Consider the following 19,596-nt stretch of genomic DNA (forward strand, 5'->3'; position numbering starts at 1 on the left):
TGATTAAACTATGATGTGTCCAGGTATGAATTTCTTTTTATTTATCCTACTTGGTGTTCTTTGGGATTCTTGAATTTACAGTTGATATATTTCCTCAGTTATAGAAAATTTTTAACCATCAACTTTTCAAATATTGCTTCCATACCATTCTCTGTCTCCTCTCCTTCTCGAATTCTACCTAAGGAGAATGAGACTTTCTCCCTTTATCCTCTTCATCCCTTAATCTTAGCTTCCATATTTTCCTTCTTATCCCCTCTCTATGTTGAATTCTGCATAATTTATTCTGATCTATCTTCCAGTTCACAACACTCTCTTAGCTGTGTTTACTCTCCTGTCAAACACATCTCTATTAGTCAGCCAAAGGGGTGCTGATGCAAAGTACCAGGACTCTGTTGGCCTTTACAAAGGATATTTATTTGGGGTAGAAGCTTACAGTCATAAGGCCCTAAATAGTCTAACTCAGGGTAATTTCTCACCCAGAATCTGTTGCCACATGTTAATGCAAGATGGTGGGCAGTGTCTGCGAGGGTTCAGTCTTTCTCCTCCTCCCAAGGCTCTGTGGTCCCAGCTTCTTCCAATCTCAGCTGCAGGTGGGGACAAGTCTTGTCTCTCTTGGCGGGCTCCTTTCTCTCTGGGCTCAGCTGCTCTGCTCTCTCCATAAGGCGAGCTGTAAACTGTCAGGTGAATGGCTTGTCTCTCTTCCCGGAGCCTCTACCATGTCTAATGGAGCCTTCTCTCTTTCCTCATGTATCTACTTCTCTGTGTGCTTACTTCCTGGGCTCCACGATCAAAACTCTGTCTTCTCTGTCTTGTCATTTTCTGAGTCCCCACCCACCATGTCCTACTGAAGTAGCCCAATCAGAGCCCTAGTCATAGTTTAATCAAGTAATTCAATACAATCCAAGGGTATCACTAGCCCAGAGGTACAGACCAATTTACAAACATAATCAGTATTTCTTTTTTGGAATTCATCAATAATACCAAACTGCCACAATATCTTTTACTATTTTATTCTGTTTGTTGTATTTTCTAGATATTCTGTTGGTTCTTTTTCTTAATTGCTATGCCACTGTTACTGGTTTTCTGTTCCTGGGCTATATATTCAAACTTGTCTTTTACTTTTAAAAAATATAATTGAAACAGTTCTTGTTATCTGTGTCTGAAAATTCTGGTATATGAAGACTTTAGGGCTCAGTTTCTGCTACTTTTTGTTTTTGTTTATTTTCGTTCATGATCTCATGCCACCTTGTCTGCTTAGTTATTTTTTGACTAAGTGCTGGTCATTTCCCTTGAAAAATTATTTGTGGGGATTTCTCAAAGCCTAGGAAGACTGTGCCTTCATCTAAAAAGGAGTTGTGCTTGTTTCTGTCAAGCATTGGGACACTGCCAATCTATGACCACTTTAAATTCAATTCACCTCTCAATTTAAGCGTTTCAATTTACCCCTTGGTTGGGAGTATGGAGTCAAATTTACTTCTGGCTCAGACTGATCCTAGGGGTGTAAGTTTTCACCATCATGACATAATGTGGGCTTTGGAAAGGGGTCTACCATATTTCTTACTTTGGGCTTCACTCTGTTCCTTGGTCCTTGGTCCTTGTTATATTTTAGAAGGAGCATCCTAGAAAAGGTTTTTAGATTGGACTGGAAAGGGGTCGGGAAGGAGAGCCAAAAGTCTAGTAACATAACTAGGAGGCTCTTTTGTAATCGTCCAGTAGGAAATGTCAAGGTTATGAACTAAGGTAATGGCAATGATGCTGGAGAGAAGGGCATTTAGTCTATACGTTAACAGGACTTGGAGTTTAATTTTATTGGGATCCTAAGTAAAGGATGCTACCATTTAGAAAAGAAGGAGGAACTCATTTTAGGGGATAGGGGTAGATGCTCCATTTAGTTTGAACATATTGAATTTTAAAAACTTTTGGGACATTGGAAAGGAGATAATTCAGTTCTCAGATGTCTGATAGTCATAGGTGAGATTGGGGCTGAAGATATGGGCTCATTATTTAGAGGTATTAATTAAAGCTATGAAAGTGGATATATCAAGCAAAGAAAATGTATAGAGTAGAAAAGAAGGGGGCTAAGAACAGAACCTTGGAAATAACAATATTTAAGAAATGGACAGAGGAAAGGGAGCCAGAAAAGAAGCTTCAGAAGGAGCTGCCAGGGAGGTAGAAGAAGACCAGAAGAGCGTGCTGTGTGGAAATTTAGGAAGGGGAGACTCCCACGGGTGTGAATGCATTGGACATGCCCAATAAATAATGACTCCAAAGTATAGCCAGACTGGGCAATTAAGAAGTTATTTGTTACTTGAATGAGAAAAGTTTGCAAATGAAACTATAGAACAGAAACCAGTCTGAATAGTTTGGGGAGAAGCTGGGAAATGAGGACATGGAATTATCTTATATAGATTACTCTTTCAAGAAATCAGACTACAAAGGAAAAGGAAGAAATAAGATAACTTGAGGGGGCACCAGGAGAAAGCTCATCTGTGGAAGGGGAAAAGGAGGTCAGGACACAGAAAGAAACAGAATCCAGAAGTGTGGAGAGAGTGGAGTTGGCAACACTGGAGTTCTTGGGTCTAATAATGTCTGTGGCTGGCTCCACTTTGCCCTTTCCAGTTCTAGAATCCTCCTCCCCATCTTTTTTAAAATTTTAAAAAATTTTTGCTTAAGCAAGTTTAGATTTCTGTCACAGGGAATTTGTTGCACCAGTTAAAGGTGCCACGATGTGTAGGATTTCCTGATTTAGGACTCCCAAAACTCATAGTATCGTTTTGCCTGTCTGCTCACGTCCATCCACTGCAAGAGAAGAGCCCAAATGGCAGGGAAAGGCTGCAATTGACATGGAGAAGAATGAAGCACCATTATGATCTGCAGGCATTTTATAGATAATTATAGAGCTACAATGTAGCTGTCAGGATCTTGGCTTGTGAGAGAATTGCATTGTTTTGATAAATCCTTGACACCGTGGAGTTGTGGTACATTTATATTGCCTCATAAAATGCCATCGTTTTCATTCCCAATTACAAATTTCTATGGAATGAGTACTGACCTCGCAAAACAGAGCTTTCCGAACTTAACTGCTTGACTTTTTCGAAGTTGTTTTCCAAGGAATTATTTAAATACCAGACATTAGTTTCTGAATGCCATAGTAGTATCCTTTGAAGGCAGGAGGTTATTTTGCCTTATCCCTCCTTCCTCCCCACATCTTAGCATTCCCAAGCATTTATTGAAGACCTAAAATGTGCCAAGTGGCATCCTAAGCATCATTTAATTGTCTTAACGTGTTTGCAGGATAGGTACTTTGATATATTTTTTTTTTTCAGAGAAGAAAGTGGAGTCTCAGAGAAATTATTAACTTATAAATGAAGGATCCAATTTCCTCTACTGTGCAATACTCAGCAGCTTTATTAAAGTCAAGATCTGTGTAAGCTCTGGGAAAGGACACATCATAAATGAAAATGTTTCTTGAGCATGAAAAGCAGTCTCCTGCAGAGCAATCTGATTTTATGTGAAATAGTCAGAGTAGATTATGGGCGTTATGTGTTTCAGGGCCAAACTGAGTAGTAACTATTGTAAATTCTGTAGATATTCTATGAATGTCTACATTCTGTTAGGCAATATATACTATTAGGCTAAGTTTCAGTTTTATAGGAAAAGGTTCATAAGTACAAACATCAATATCAAGAACCTGGCCTAATGTTCTGTCTTCCTTCACTAGGCACTAGTTTCTGAAAGCCTCCTTGTTCCTCAAATGTGGACTCTCTCTAAGCTGAACTCAGCATATAAATGTACTACCTTCCCCCTGTCATGGGACAAGACTCCCAGGATAAGCCTTCCTGGCACAGAGGTATTATTATAGAGTGCCAACTGGCAATGCATCTGGAAAAAGACCTTGACCAAAAGGGGGAAATACTAAATACAAATGAGTTTTCATGTCTAAGAGACTTCAAAGTGAGTGGGGAGGTCATTCCAGAGGTTATGCTTATCCAAGCCTCAGTAGGAATTCATTGACTGCCACAATAAACAGTACCTCAAACAGCAGGGCTCTAGGGACATCTAGACACTATAAGCAAGGCAGACAAGTTTAGGAATTCGGCACCCTGTCAGTGGGTCTTACTTTGGAATTTATGCTCCCAAGTAACAGAGTTACACTCATTTATAGTTTCTGTACATGTGGCTCTTCTGTCCCTTTTATTCAAACCTATAATTAGCACTATATTTGTTAAATATACATTCCAGAGACTTAAATCTTTGGTCTGCTCATGTGCCAGTTGCACTCTGAATCTCAGCAGATTTGCAACACCTACTCTCCAGTTCATTGAACTCATCCAGGACAACTAAAACAAGATGATGATGGACAATGCTGATCCCAAGGAGCAGAGAGCATCTGTTACTGCAACAAGCAGACCTAAGGCACCTCTCAATTAGAAACAGAGTAGGCATGACCATCCTAAAATCCTCAAGATTGGGGAATGAAAAATGGACTAAAGCAGACTTATTATTATTCTATTATAGACTTATTGTTACTCTAGCGATGGAAGAACTTGTAGCATTGATATAAAGGCAGTGGCCACCAGAGATTCTGAGGGGAGGGAGAATAGGTGTAACATGGGGGCATTTTTGGGACATTGGAATTGTCCTGCATGACATTGCAATGATGGATTATACATTTTGTCATGACCTATAAAATTGTGTGGGGCAGAGTGTAAACTATAATGTAAACTATAGTCCATGGTTACCAGCAATGCTGCAATATGTATTCATCAATTGTAACAAATGTACCACACAAAATGAAAGATGTTGTTAATGTGGGAAAGTGTTGGGGGGAGAGATGGGCATATGGGAATTCCCTATATTTTTAATGTAACATTTATGAAATCTAAAATTTCTTCAAAAATACAAAAAAATTTAAAAAAATAAAATGAAGAGGCCCCAAAATAAAACCTTCTTGAAGAAGTGAGTCTTAAATGTGGTTTTGGAAGATGGACATTTTGAGAAAGTAAATAAGCCATTTTATAAAAGAAGAACCGTATAGGCCAAATCCAGAGATGGGTTCTAGTAAAAGATTTCAAAGTGTTGGATGTTAGCCATAATGGGCCATAATGAAGATTAATCTGTAATTAGGGTTTAGTTAGATTAGTTAGGTTAGTTAAGATAAGCTTAAATCTAATATAGTAGACAACATGGAGCTAGTGCAGAACTTGAGCAGGGAACATTTTGCATCCATCCATTCATCCATCCATCCATCCATCCATCCATCCATCCATTCATCCATCCAACCAACAAGTACTCAGTGAGTACTGTGTATGAGCCTATTTGAAGAATAGAGGTAAAGTACAAGCACAAATAATTGAACTTCTCAGAAGAATGAGAACAAGGACACTAGAAGGAAAACATTCTAAGGAAAAGAGGAAGCATTTTCTTATCTGTTAAAATTTACCATCCATCCTTTAAAGCTACCTCAAAATATCACCTCCTTCCCCAAGATTCCTGAATGGTTGTGATTTCTTAGTCTTCAATTACAGTTGCTTTTGAATATGTCCCATCTCCTCAGTTGGCTTGTGAACTCAGAGAAAGAAGGGGATGAGTTTTGTTCATCTTGTAAATATGTGCAGTTTATAAATATATAATCTATTAAATAAATTTAATATTTAATATGTGTCAGACACTATGCTAGTCACCAGGGGCACATACAGTTTTGTTGGAGCCAATCAATGTGAAGAGATAGGGCCAGATGTCTTGAAGGCCCGTCTTTAATGTCCCATCCCATTGATATATGACTTACTGTGAGTCAAACAAGAGATAAATTTTATAGGGTTAGAGCAAGCATGAGGATGCAAAGCAGTACTGGGGAACTAGGTGATACGTGGAGGTGGTGCTGGGTGTGGGGTGGGTGTGAGCAGGAGGCAGACCATTTTACAGAGGAACCCTCAAGCTGTACTTGGAGGAACCAACAGTTGGGTTAGTAGGGGGCATGCACGGTTTTCTCTCTCCCTGTGCTTCCGTCTCCTCATCTATGAATGTGCCCAGTATGGTTCCTTGTATGCTAAGAGCCAGATCGTCTCCAAGCGGCAACTGCCAACTGGGAAAGTGTTAGCTGCTTTTGTCCTATCAAGGCTGGGGTACACTGTTTGACCCCTTGCAATATTGTATTGATTTTGAAAGCCCCAATGGCATCCCCAAGTCTCTGAGTTTATTTCTAGTTTATGCACTAATGAATTCTTGTTTGATGACTGAAAGACACTTATGAGCACCTCTACAGAGGTAAAACAGAACAAAAACGCATCTCTCTGGGGCCTTTTTCACATTGTGCACTGCTTTACCTCAGTTATTTTATTCATTTAAGTTTAGCTATTGAAACAGTAATGGAAAGAACCAGATATCCCAGTCACTAAAAGGCAGGTAAAGCTATGAATTCTGAAATTGACATCATGGGATTGGTATTTCCTAGGATGTAAGTGTTGAATGAATTGTAAGTATTTGACAATTTAGAAACACCTCAAGAAATTTATATGATACAGAGTTTTACTTTTTTTGTGCTTGCATCAGCCAACATGCTTTATTGGAAAATAGGCATGTTGAACAGGAGGGAGTATGTTTCGTTATTTGAATGCCAGACCATTTTCATGCATTTTTCTTTTAAAAATCACGAATTCTGTAGATTTCACATCAGCAGATTTACATAAGTGCACTTCAGCTAAATGAACGTAGTAACTCATTTTACATTAAAGGGCGGCTTTATCTGGCAATTGCACCTGTCACTGGGTATCCTCAATTTGCTTAACTGAAGATATTTTTCTGAGGTCATTTGCTTGTCTTTCTAGGGTTAAAGTTCCTGAGCAATTTTCCTTTTCAGTCACATCTGCAGAGGTTCTCAGAATGCTTGCAAAGGAACACTACATACTCTGTTTCATAGTCTTAGGTGATTTTCCCCTTGGGGCATATACATTTGCTTCTTAGGTCTTGTAATTTACTTGAAAATGCACATTTACTCATACTAATAAAATTTTCTTCTAGCTATGTATTTTTGCTGCATTACATCATCTCATTAGGCACTGGAATCCCTGAAGCCTGGATTTCCCCCAAAGATGGTGGGAAATTTGTGACTGGCTCCATGAAATGAGCTCTTATTCTGTCATGGTCTAAAAATAGTTGTATCATACTGCTAAAAAATTTTGCAAGTGACTTAGATAAATGCCTTTCTTCTTGTATCCAGGAGCTATTAGGTGACAGGATGGGAAGGAGCCTCAGAAATCATCTTTTAGTTTCCATATGAGAAAATCGAGACCCTGAGAAGTCATGTGATTTGCTCATTGTCCACAGAGAGTCCTTGGCACTTCCAGCAATGGAACTCATAGTTCTGGAGTCTCTACTCTGAAGAGAAAATGTCCAACTTGCATGCTTGGAAGATAAAAGAGCAGGAGGTCTGGAGTCTTACAGACCTGGATTAAAACCCTAGTTTCACTACTTAGTAGCTGTGTTGACCTTAGAAAATCTCAGTGTGTGTCAGTTTTCTCATCTCCAAAATGGGTATGACAGTAGCAGATTCCTTATAGAATTGTTTTATTTTTATTTTTTAAGAAGTACCAGGGATTGAACCTGGGACCCAGTACATGTGAAGCACAAGCTCAACCACTGAGTTACACCCACTCCACTAATATTGTTGCAGCAAAGCCAGGAGTTCTGAACTGTAGAATCTCACAATTAGCACTCCAGAAAGGTAGATGAACAGTTTTATTATGCGTGGGCCCAGAGGAGAGTCAATCTCCAAATTTCAAGCCCTGTTTTTCAGTTTTCATAGGTTTATAAAGGATTTTAGGTGGGATCAGCATAACTTTTGTTCATTGGCTAATGCATGGCTAGGCGAAATTTTGCAAGCAGAGGGGTTACAGAGGCAGAATGCAACTGCAAGGTTGTGGGCTGATTTACAACAGTGGGGGGTGAAGTCATTCATTTGATATCGTTCTACTAGGTCATGTTTTCATAGGCTGATTTACAGAAACAGGGGCAGGAGTTATTTATTTGATATTCTCCTGCAAGGCCATGCCCTCACAGGCCGATCCACAGAAGTGAGGGCAGGAGTGACTTGTTAGATATTTTGCAATGTTTTTTATTCCTTACCAAAATTATCTAATTTCTCTCTGAATCTCATTTTTCTTTTCTCAAGGAGATACTTGGGATTGAACCTAGGATCTCATACATGCAAAGCAGGTACTCAACCACTGAGCTACATCCACTCCACACTTACAGAATTGTTATAAGTAAACGGTATAATCTATGCAAGCCTGGCTTGTAGTAAAGGCTCAATGGTTAGTAGATATTATTATTTTTATGAGTCTAGGGTAAAGATTGAATGAGTGTTTATGTTATTAGGATAAAGTGGTCTGAGGCAAAAGTGATTGCTTTCCATAAAGCATTTATTGGGAAAGAAATTTTGGGGGTGGGGAGGGGTAGTTTTAAGAGACATTTTGCTGCCATCCAGTTATTTTGAATTGGCAGTAGACACACTGGAAGTTGAGTCATACCCTGAAATTGATCCTGCAATTAGGGGAGGGGCCACTAGGTGGCAGTCATTTCTCAGGCATGGTTCTGTGGTTTTGCTACCCAAGCGGTGATTAATGGAGATCATTCAAACATATTCCCATTAATATCCATTTTAATGTGGACCTCCTGATCACCATTATTTATTACAATAGTGTAATTGACAAAACATAACTTTTTAACTCATATATACCTGGGTTTTAAATCGTTCTTCTACTTCCTAGGTGTATCAATTTGGGCAAACCTTTGTGTAACCAATAACTAGATCAAGAAATAGAAGATTACCAGCTCCCGGATAACATCTTTGTGTCTTTGCTAAGACATTTTATCTCCTGAGGTCAAAACTACTCTGACTTCTGACGTCATAGATTTGCAAAATTTTGAGCTCCTTTGTCTCTCTTTTACTTAATAGTACTCTTTTGAGATTCATCCATGTTGCTGTTGTTGAGCTGTAGTTTGTTAGTTTTTTTCAGTGGAGTATTGAATTCCATTGTATTTTTATACTACCATTTATTTATCCAATCTACTGTTGATGGACATTTTTTTCCAGTTTTTGGATATTAAAAATAGTGCTATTAAGAATATTTTTGTGAAGCCTTTTGGTGCATATGTGTATGCAGTTCTTTTTGGTATATGTCTAGGAAAAGAACTGATGAGTCACAGGGTAAGCCTATGTACAGCTTTAGTACATACTGACAAATAGTTTTCCGAAATGGCTGTGTCAGTTTGCATTCATTAGCAGTATATGACAGTTGCAGTTGCCCAACATTTTTGGCAATAATTACTATTATTACATTAAAAAATATTTTTTAAAAGAATCTCTGTCAGGTTTGTAGTGATATCTCATTGTGTTTTTAGTGTACATTTTCCTGATGACTAATATGATTGAGGACTTTTTCATATGTTTTTTTGGCCATTTGGATATACTTTTATAAAAAAACGTTCATATTCAAGACTATTGCCTAGACCTTCAAGAGAAACCTGTTTTCTTTTAAAATTGACATGTAGAGGTTCTTTATGTATTATGGATAAAAATCCTCTTTTTTCAGTAGTTGGTTGGGTGACATCATCAACACAGTGACATAAGATAACCCCTGAAAAAATTCCAGATAAACCAGTCCTCCTTCCCTCCCCTCCACTCAGTCCCATGCAAAGCTTGGGAGTTCTCCAGAGGCAGTGGTCTAGGTCCCTCCTGCTGGGGACAAAGACAATAGAGAAGCTCACAGCAATGAGTTAGAATCCCAAGTGTATCCAGGCACAGAGACCCAAGTCACAGGGACCGAGTGGAACACAAGCTGGTGAAGAGTGTTGCATATAAAAGGGCCCTGTGGTAGTTTGACATTATTTTATAAATCCCCAAAAGAGAAAGATTGTGTTTGTAAACTAATCTGTTTCTCTGGATGTGATACCCTTTGATTGCACTGAATTCAGTAGAGGGGCTTTTGATTAGATTACTGTGGCATGACTCATGTTGAATTCCCATCCCCTTGCTGGATTGCTAGAAAAGGAGTCACACGGACAGAGAAAAAAGAAAAAAAAAAGAAAGTTAGCCTATTTGATTCTGCATCCACAATGTAAGAGAGGATCACTTAAGCATGACACCCCAAGAGGTTGGGCCCATGGAGCAGCTCAAGAGGAGATGGTGAGCCCAGAGGGGAAGGCTGAAACCTCAGCAGAGATCAGCAGCCATCCTGTTTCACCATATGGCAACACAGTGGGATCAGCAGTAGCTGACTTTGGTGAAAAAGCATTTTTGATGATGCCTTGGTTTGGACTTTTCACAATCTTGGAATTGTAAGCTTTTACCCCAAATAAATAACCTTTATAAAAACCAACACATTTCTGGTGCTTTGCATCAGCAACCCTTTGATAAACAAAATGGGCCTGCAGGAGGGAAAAAAAAAAAAGAGAGGGTAAAACTGAGCAGAACGGTGGCAATTAAGTGCATTCACTCAATCTAGTTACTGCTGGTGGGACTCCTGAAATGCTAAATGCAAAATGGATTTTTCTGGAGTGTCCCACCCTTTTGGATTGACCCCATCTGACAGCCCAGGGCAGGGTACACTAACAGAGAAGAAACTGGAGGCAGAAAAGCCTCACACAGGAAAAAAAGGGGAGGTTAACCTGAACTCCTGGAAGACTAGAGTGTCCCAGAACTGAAACAGTGTACGAAAAATAGGGCACTGAGTGAGGAAGGGAATTTATGTCAGTCATAAGAACCAGGGAGAAAACTCTGCACAAAACCAAACAAAACAGGATAAGGAAGAGAAGAAAGGAAGGTTCCTTCTGGAGGTGAAACAATTGCATAAAAAGTACAATCTTAAAAACTGTACTGCATATCCAAGGTAAGAATAAGATGGAGAAGAGCTGAGAAAATGTAATCAGCTAAACTCAGGCTATTCTTAGGGTCCAGAATAAGTTGGACCAAGAATAAAAGGAGAGTCTTAACACAAAGCCAATCAACAATAAAACCGTAGACAAGAGGGCGAAACTGACCTTCACAGTTAACTCATCAAGATAACCAGATGCCTAGACATCAGCAAAAAATTATAAGCCATACTAAGGAAAAGGAAGATATGGCTCAGTCAAGGTAACAAATTAAAACTCCAGAGGAGACACAGAATTTGGAACAACTCATCAAAAAGTTCAAACAAATTTCCTAAATCAATTCAAGGAGATGAAGGAAAATATGTATTAGCTAAAAGATAAAGACAATGTGTGGTCATAAAGGAGAATTCAAAAGTGTAAAAAAGACCATAAATTATGGGAATGAAAGCTACAGTAGTAGAAATTAAAAAATACACTGAAGAAATACAACAGCAGATTTGAACAGACAGATGAAAGAATCAGCAAATTAGAAGATTGGACAATTGAAATCATACAATCAGAAGAACAGATAGAGAAAAGAATAGAAAAAATTGAGCAGTGTCTCAGGGATTTGAGTCACAGCATGAAGCACACAAACATATGCATCCTGGATGTCCCAGAAGCAGAAGAGACGGGAAAAGGGGCAGAAAGAATAATTGAGAAAATAATGTCCGAAATTTCCCACCATTTATGAAATAAAAAGATATGTCTGAGAAGTGCAACATATTCCAAACAGAATAAATCCTAATAGACCTCCTCCAAGACACGTATTAATCTGAATGTCAAATGCAAAAGATAAAGAAAGAATTCTGAAAGCAGCAAGAGAAAAGCAAGTTGTCACATACAAGGAATCCTCAATGAGTCTAGGTGTTGATTTCTCATCAGAAACCATGGAGGTAAGAAGGCAGTGCTATAATACATTTAAGGTACTGAAAGAGAAAATCTGCCAGTCAAAAGTTCTTTATCCTGCAAAACTGTCCTTTGAAAATGAGGGAGAGTTTACAATATTCACAGATGAACAGAAACTGAGAGGGTTCAAAAAAAAAAGGCCTGTCGTAAGAGTTACAGAAAGTAGGGAAAAGGCAGGAGAGAGTGCCTTGAAGAAGTATGAAAAAATGAAGATTCAGAGAATAGGTATGCTCTTGAAGTGAAGTTTGTATCTTTTAAAATTAATAGATTATAGATGTAGGTTGTGCAATATGAACACCAGGGTAATGACAAGAAAAGGATTTAAAAATATACAGGAATAGAAATGAGAAAGATCAGTCAGCTATATCACAAAAGATCAACTATATAGAAAAGGAGTTGCTGTAAAGGAAAAGACAAACAAACAAACAAAAAAGAGATATGACATATAAAAACCAAAAGACAAAATGGCTGAAGTAAGTACTGCTTTTACAGCAATAGCATTGAATGTTAATGGATTAAACTCCTCAATCAAAAGACATAGATTGGCAGAATGAATAAAAAAGAATGATCCAACTGTATGATGTTTACAAGGGATTCATCTTAGACCCAGAGACACAAATAGGTTGAAAGTGAAAGATTAGAAAAAGATATTCCATGCAAATATTAACAAAAAAGAGCTGGGGCTGCAATACTAATATCAGTCAAAATAGACTTTAGTTAAAAGCTGTTATATGAGACAGAGAATGACACTATATATTGGTAAAAGGGAATCCATCAAGAATAAATAACAATCATAAAAGTTTATGCACCTAACCAGGGAACCCCAAAATACATGAGGTAAACACTAGCAAAATTGAAGGAAGAAATAGACCCCTCTACAATAATAGTTGGAGACTTCATTATACGACTTTTATCAATAGATAAATCATCTAGACAGAAGATTGATTAGGAAACAGAGGAACTTAAATTATATGATAAATGAACCAGATCTAACAGATATATAGAAAACATTGTACCACAAAATATCAGTATATACGTTTTTCTCAAGTGTGTATGGATCATTCTTCAGGATAAGCCACATGTTGTGTCACAAAACAAGTTTCAGCAAATTTAAAATGATTGAAATTATACAAAACATCTTGTCTGACCATAATGGAATGAAATTGAAATAGGTAGAGCACTAGAAAATTCCATAAATACATTGAAATTAAATAACACACTAGAAAAACCAGTGGGTCAAAGAAGAAATTGTCAGCAAAATCAGTAAATATCTTGAGATGAATAAAATTAGAACACAACATAGCAAAACTTACGGTATACAGGAAAGGCAGTCCTAAGGGGGAAATTTATGGCCCTAACATGCATACATAAAAAAAAAAAGAAAGAGCTAATATCAATACAGGAACTAGAGAAAGAAAAGCAATCTAATCCTAAAGCAAGTAGGAGGAAAGAAATAACATAGAACAGAGCAGAAGTAGTTGAAATTGAGAATAAAAAACAATACAATTAACAAAATCAAAACTTGGTTCTTTGAAAAAAGCAATAAAATGGGCAAACCCTTAGCTAGACTAATAAAGTACAAGAGAAGATGCAAATAAAATAAACAGAAATAAGAGGGAGACATTACTATTGACCTCACAGAAATAAAAACGCATATAAGAAGAATCTATGAACAACTGTATGTCAACAAATAAGACAACCTGGATGAAATGGACTAATTCCTAGAAACACACAAGCAACCTACACTGATTCTAAAAGAAATAGAAGAGCTCAACAGACCAATTTCAGGTCAACAGATTGAATCAGACTTCAAAAGCCTTCCAACAAAGAAAATCCCAGGACCAAATGGCTTCACTGGTGAAATCTACCAATCATTGCAAGAAGAATTAATTTCAATCCTGCTGAAACTCTTCCAAAAATATTGAACAAGAGGAAACACTACTTAACTCAGTCTATGAGGCCATCATTACCCTCATACCAAAGCCAGATAAAGATACTGCAAGAAAAGAAAATTACGGACCAATTCCTTTCATGAATATAGATGTACAAATCCTCAACAAAATAATTGCAAATCAAATACAACAGCATATTAGAAGAATTACACATCATGATCAAGTGGGTTTTATCCCAGGTACGCAAGGGTGGTTCAACATAAGAAATCAAGTAATGTATGGCGGCAGACTTGGTCCAGTGGTTAAGGCGTCCGTCTACCATATGGGAGGTCCGTGGTTCAAACCCCGGGGCCTCCTTGACCCATGTGGAGCTGGCCCATGCGCAGTGCTGATGTGTGCAAGGAGTGCCGAGCCATGCAGGGGTGTCCCCGCATAGGGGAGCCCCACGCGCAAGGAGTGCACCCGTAAGGAGAGCCGCCCAGTGCGAAAGAAAGTGCAGCCTGCCCAGGAATGGTGCCGCCCACACGGAGAGCTGACACAACTAGATGATGCAACAAAAAGAAACACAGATTCCCGTGCCGGTGACAACAACAGAAGCAGACAAAGGACATGCAGCAAAGAGACACAGAGAACATACAACTGGGGTGGTGGGGGGGAAGGGGAGAGAAATAAGTAAATAAATAAATCTTTAAAAAAAAAAAAGAAATCAAGTAATGTAATAGACTGCATTAATAAAATGAAGGGGAAAAACCACCTGATCATCTTGATTGATATAGAAAAGGCATTGGTCAAAATACAGCATTTTTGCTTGATAAAAACACTTAGAAAAATAGGAATAAAAGGAAATTTCCTCAGCATGATACAGGAATATATGAAAACCCCACAGCTAACATCACACTCAATGGTGAAGACTGAAAACTTTCCTTGTAAGATCTGGAATAAGACAAGGATGCCCACTGTCACCACTGTTATTCAACATTGTACTGGAAGTTCTAGCCAGAACAGATAAGCAGGAAAAAGAATTAAAAGGCATCCAAATTGGAAAGGAAGAAGTAAAACTTTCACTATTTGCAGATGAAATTATTCTATACATACAAAGTCCTGAAAATTCTACAACAGAGTTACTGCAGCTAATAAATGAATTCACCAAAGTGGTGGGGGGTACACGATTAACGTGCAAAATCCAATAGCATTTCTATCGCACTAGTAAAGAGCAAGCTGAGGAGGAAGTCAGGGGAAAAAATTCCAGTCATAATAGCGACTAAAATGATCAAATATTTAGAAATAAGTTTAATCAAGCACAAAAAGAATCTCTAGTCATTAAACTACAAAACATTGCTAAAAGAAACCAAATAAGACCTAAATGAATGGAAGAACATTCCATGTTCATGGATTGAAAAACTAAATATTGGTAAGATAACAATTTTCCTCAAATTGATTTACAGATTCAACACAATCCCAATAAAAATTCCAAGAGCCTTTTTTTTTTTGTGCATAAATGGAAAAGCCTAAGTAAGGGGCCCTGAATAGCCAAAAATATCTTTTAAAAGAAGAACAATGTTGAAGGACTCACTTCTTGACTTTAAAAGCATATCACTTAGCTACGGGTGTAAAACAGCAGGGTACTGGTTATAAAGAGAGACATTGACCAACAGAATAGAACAGAGAGTTGAGAAATAGACCCTCACATCTACGGTCAAGTGATTTTTGACAAGGCTGTCAAACCCATCAAGCTGGTTCTGAACTGTCTATTCAACAAATGGTGCTGGGAGAACTGGGTATTTATGTCCAAAGGAAAGAAAGAGGAGCCTTATCTCATACCTTATATAAAAATTAACTCAAAATGGATCATATACCTGAATATAATAGATAGACCCATAAACTTCCTAAAAGAAAATTTAGGGAAACATCTTCAAGATCTTGTGGTAGGTGGTAGTTTCTTAAACCTTACACCCAAAGCATGAACAATGAAAGAAAAAAATAGATAAATGGTACCTCCTCAAAATTAAAAACTTTTGTTCTTCAAATAACTTTGTCAAGGAGGTGAAAAGGAAGCCTACTCAATGGGAAAAAGCATTTGGAAACCATATGTCGGATAAGGGTTTGATTTTCGTGTTATATAAAGTGATCATACAACTCAGTGATGGAAACAATTCAGTGTCCATCAACCAAAAATGGATAAACAGCATGTGGTAAATATATATGATGGAATACTATTCAGCTGTAAGAAAAATTGAAGCTGGGATGCATATGACAACGTGCATGAACCTTGAGGACATTATGTTGAGTGAAATAAGCCAGACACAAAAGGACAAATATTGTATACTCTCACTAATATGAACTAAATACAATGAGTAAACTCATGGATTTAAACTCTAGAGTAATACATTACTTGGTGATAGAATGAGGGTTGAGAAGGCAGAGCTGATAATGTATGTATAATTTTTAATAAGGTTGATCGTAAATGTGTAGAAATGGATAGAATTGGTGGTAATGTATTAGAGTGAGTATAACTAATACTGCTGATTTATAAATGTGATTGTGGCTGAAAGGGGGTAGTTTAGGGATGTAAATGTCAATTGGAAGAAAGCTAGAGGATAATCTAGGGACAGTATAACAGTTTTACACTCAGTGGTGATGAGGATTGTTAGTACAAATACAGGAATGTTTTTCTATGAATTAGAACAAATGTGTGTCACTATTGCAAGGTGTTAAGAACATGGTAATACATGGGAAAAATAACTAATGTAACTTATGGACTACAGCTAACAGTAATATGGTAATATTTTTGCATCAATGGCAAAGAAGGTACTATATCAATGCTAAGGTCAACAATAGGGGAGTATAAGGGGGTATGGGATTTTCCTTTTGGAGTAATGAAAACGTTCTAGAATTGACCGTGGTGATGACAGCATAACTCTGTGATGAAACTGAGAGCCACTGAGTGTACACTTTGGATGAATTGTACAAGACATGGAGCAATATAACACAATAAACCCTGTGGTGGGGGATGGACTGTGGTTAACAGTACAAATACAAGAACGTTTTCTCATGAACAATAACAAATGTACAATATTAATACCTGGTTTTAATAATACAGTGGTTTATGGGGAAAATACACCAAACGTATGCTATGGATTATAGTTAGCAGTAATATGTTGATGATGTTCTCTCATCATTTGTAACAAATGTTCCACAACAATGCATGGTGTTGGTGGTGGGATAATGTATGGTAATCCTGTATGTTATATATGATTGCTTTGCAAACTCACAACTTCTATGATAAAAAAAATAATAGAATAGCCTCTTTAACAAATGTGCAGGGAGATTGGATATCCATAGATAATCATCCCCATATTAAAAAATTAACTCAAAATGGATCAAAGACCTAAATATAAGAATCAGGACTATAAAATTCCTAGAATAAAATGTAGGTAAGCATCTTCAGGATCTTGGGGTAGGTAATGTTTTCTTAGAATTTACACCCAAATCACAAGCAGTGAAAGAAAAGATAGACAAATGGTACCTCTTCAACATTAAAAATTTTTGTGCCTTAAAGGACTTGTCAAAAAAGTGAAAAGACAACCTACTCAATGGGAGAGTATATTTTCATTTACGGTAAGAGATAGAGATTCAGATATATTTATTTTTCTGAATATCAAATTAACCTAGTACCATTCATTGAAAAGATCATTTCTCCACTGTGTTGCAATATTGCCTATGTATTTATATACTTTTACTTTAGTTCCATTAGTTCTTTGTCTAGTCTAATGTCAGTCCCACACAGTCTTAATTACCAGAGCTTCATCTGTTGTTATATCTGGAATGGCAAGAAATTCCATTTTTTTCTTGTCTTAAATGTTGTTTTGTATATTCTGTGCCCATTGTATTTCCATATAAATTTAAAAATTGACTTGTCAATTTCCATAAGAAGATATAGCTAGAATTTTGTTAGGATTACTTTGAATTTATAGATCACTTGGATGAATTGATATCCTTAAAATATTGGACAAAATCCAAGGACATGGTATATTCTTCTAATTATTTATGTCTTTAAAATTTTCTCTTAGTAACATTTAAGAGTTTTCTGTATAGAAGTCTTTCACTTTTTATCTGTAGATTATTTTGAATGTTACATTATGCATACATAATGATAATTATTTCATTCTTTACAATGCTCTTATTTATTTTTCTTGTTTTTTTGTACTGGCTAGGACCTACAGGACAATGATGAATAAAAGTAGTGATGGTGGAATCTGTGTCTTGTTTTCAAACTCAGGTGAAAGTATTTCAGTATCTCATCATTAATTGTTGTGTTTACTATATATTTGTTTTGTAGACATCTTTAATCAGATTAAGGAAATTCCCTTTCTAATTTGCTAAACATTTTTATCATGAAAGGGTGCTAAATTTAACAAATGCTTTTTGTTCTAATTTTTTGAAAAAAATGGTTAACTTCACTTTTATTTTAATTTGGTGAGTAATATTCATTGATTTGTAAATGTTAAACTGATGTTAAATTATTGGAATAAACCCCATTTAGCCTATCCTTATTAATTATCATTTTTATGTATCATTGGATTTGATTTGCTAATATTTTATTTTTGAGTTTTACATGTATACTCATGAGGCAAATTTACCCATTTTTTTTTTTGTATAATACTTTTTATTTGCCTCTAGTAGTAAGGATATATTGGATAAAGGCTAAGAGGATTGGGAAATATTGCCACTTTTTTTTCTGTTCTATGGAAGAGCTTGCTTAAAATAGGTGTTCTTTAAATATTTGGAAGAATTTACTGTTGCAACTATCTGATCTCAGACTTTTCTTTGTGTGAAGGTTTTAAATAATAGATTCAATTTCTTTCATAGATAAGACTTTTAATTTTCTATTTTTTTCTTAATGGCAGCTTTTGTAAGTTGTATTTTTCAAGGAATCTGAAGATTTTCATTGATATCTATTATTTTCCATACCTTATTACCCTCTGTATCATAAAGGCCATTGGAGAGGGAAGTGGACTTGGCCCAGTGGTTAGGGTGTCCGTCTACCACATGGGAGATCTGCGGTTCAAACCCCGGGCCTCCTTGACCCGTGTGGAGCTGGCCCATGCGCAGTGCTGATGCGCGCAAGGAGTGCCCTGCCACACAGGGGTGTCCCCGCGTAGGGGAGCCCCATGTGCAAGGAGTGCACCCTGTAAGGAGAGCCGCCCAGCGCGAAAAAAAGTGCAGCCTGCCCAGGAATGGTGCCTCACACGCAGAGAGCTGACGCAGCAAGATGACGCAACAAAAAGAGACACAGATTTCCATGCGGCTGACAACAACAGAAGCAGACAAAGAAGACGACGCAGCAGATAGATACAGAGAGCAGACAACCAGGGCGGGAGGCAGGGGAGAGAAATATATAAATCTTAAAAAAAAAAAAAAGACCATTGGAGCAGCAACAGTTTTAAGAACATATTCTATGACTATCTTTACAATTTTCTTTTGAATGATTACCGCTCAAACTGAAAGCTTGTATCCTGTCATTTTCCTACTTGAATTTTCTCATGGCTTCATGTTTTTCTTCAATTGAATCTCATGTCAATGAAGTTAAGGAGATTCCATTCAACATCTGTAGGAATTTTCCAAGGTTCAACACCCTAACAAATAAACATGTTAATTGATCACACCAGCCTCACATTGCTTTGAAAATTTGGCAACTTTTTCTATCTTCAGTTATTTCACTTGGCTATGCAGTATAAACAATGAACAAATTCAGTGGAAACAAAGACAATATGAACAGAAAAAGGCAAGTTTGAGCAGACATGAGTAATGACAACTACTTCAAAACTACTGCAGAGCTGAAAATCATTCCATGATGCCTCCAATCCCAATTTTAGAGCAGTTA

This window comes from Dasypus novemcinctus, chromosome 3, assembly GCF_030445035.2.
Source record: "Dasypus novemcinctus isolate mDasNov1 chromosome 3, mDasNov1.1.hap2, whole genome shotgun sequence".
Classification (NCBI taxonomy): domain Eukaryota; kingdom Metazoa; phylum Chordata; class Mammalia; order Cingulata; family Dasypodidae; genus Dasypus; species Dasypus novemcinctus.